This window comes from Phytophthora infestans, genomic scaffold (assembly GCF_000142945.1).
Source record: "Phytophthora infestans T30-4 supercont1.13 genomic scaffold, whole genome shotgun sequence".
Classification (NCBI taxonomy): domain Eukaryota; phylum Oomycota; class Peronosporomycetes; order Peronosporales; family Peronosporaceae; genus Phytophthora; species Phytophthora infestans.
Window position 1 is genome coordinate 72277 of NW_003303746.1, and position 1345 is coordinate 73621.

A 1345-nucleotide genomic window follows, 5' to 3' on the forward strand; every position below is an offset into this window, starting at 1 on the left:
TCACTTCGTTAATGCAGGACACATACAAGGGGCGAATAGCCACGTTCCGCTTTGGTTAGGCTCTGCTCCAGATCGACACCTTGTAATCCAGTCACCCGAAGCCGAATCTCGGGCGGATGAGTGTGGGCATGAGTATCCACCATCGGATCCCGATGAGCCGGTGCCTAAACCGCCTCCGTTCGTTAATGCAGGACTCATACAAGGGGGCGAATAGCCACGTTCCGCTTTGGTTAGGCTCTGCTCCAGATCGACACATTGAAATCAAGCCGACTGTAGTCGACACACAGGCGGATATGTGTGGGCATGAGTATCCACCGTCGGATCCCCGACGAGCCGGTGTCTAAACCGCCTCAGTGTCGTTATGGCAGACTCTCATCAAGGGGGCGAATAGGCCCAGTTCCCGCTTTGGGTTAGGCTCTGCTCCCAGATCGACACATTCGAATCTCAGTCACCTGTAGCCGAATCTCGGGCGGATGAGTGTGGTCATGATGATCCGCCGTCGGATCCCGATGAGCCGGTGCCTAAACCGCCTCGGGGGCGTTAATGCAGAGCTCATACAAGGGGCGAATAGCCACGTTCCGCTTTGGTTAGGCTCTGCTCCAGATGGACACATTGAAATCCAGTCGACTGTAGTCGACACTCAGGCGGATATGTGTGGGCATGAGTATCCACCGTCGGATCCCGACGAGCCGGTGCCTAAACCGCCTCAGTGCGTTAATGCAGGACTCATACAAGGGGCGAATAGCCACGTTCCGCTTTGGTTAGGCTCTGCTCCAGATCGACACATTGAAATCCAGCCGACTGTAGTCGACACTCGGGCGGATGAGTGTGGGCATGAGTATCCACCGTCGGATCCCGACGAGCCGGTGCCTAAACCGCCTCGGTTCGTTAATACAGGACTCATACAAGGGGCGAATAGCCACGTTCCGCTTTGGTTAGGCTCTGCTCCAGATCGACACATTGAAATCAAGCCGACTGTAGTCGACACTCAGGCGGATATGTGTGGGCATGAGTATCCACCGTCGGATCCCGACGAGCCGGTGCCTAAACCGCCTCAGTTCGTTAGTGCAGAACCCATACAAGGGGCGAATAGCCACGTTCCGCTTTGGTTGAGCTCTGGTCCAGATCGACACATTCAAATCCAGTCACCCGTAGCCGAATCTCGGGCGGATGAGTGTGGTCATGATGTTCCGCCGTCGGATCCTGATGAGCCCGTCCCTCCATCGCCTCGGGGCGTCAATGCAGAGCTCATACATGGGGCGAAAGACGACGCTCCGCTGCGGTTGATCTCGGATCCAGATCGACACATTCAAATCCAGCCGACAGTAGTCGAATCTCGGGCGGA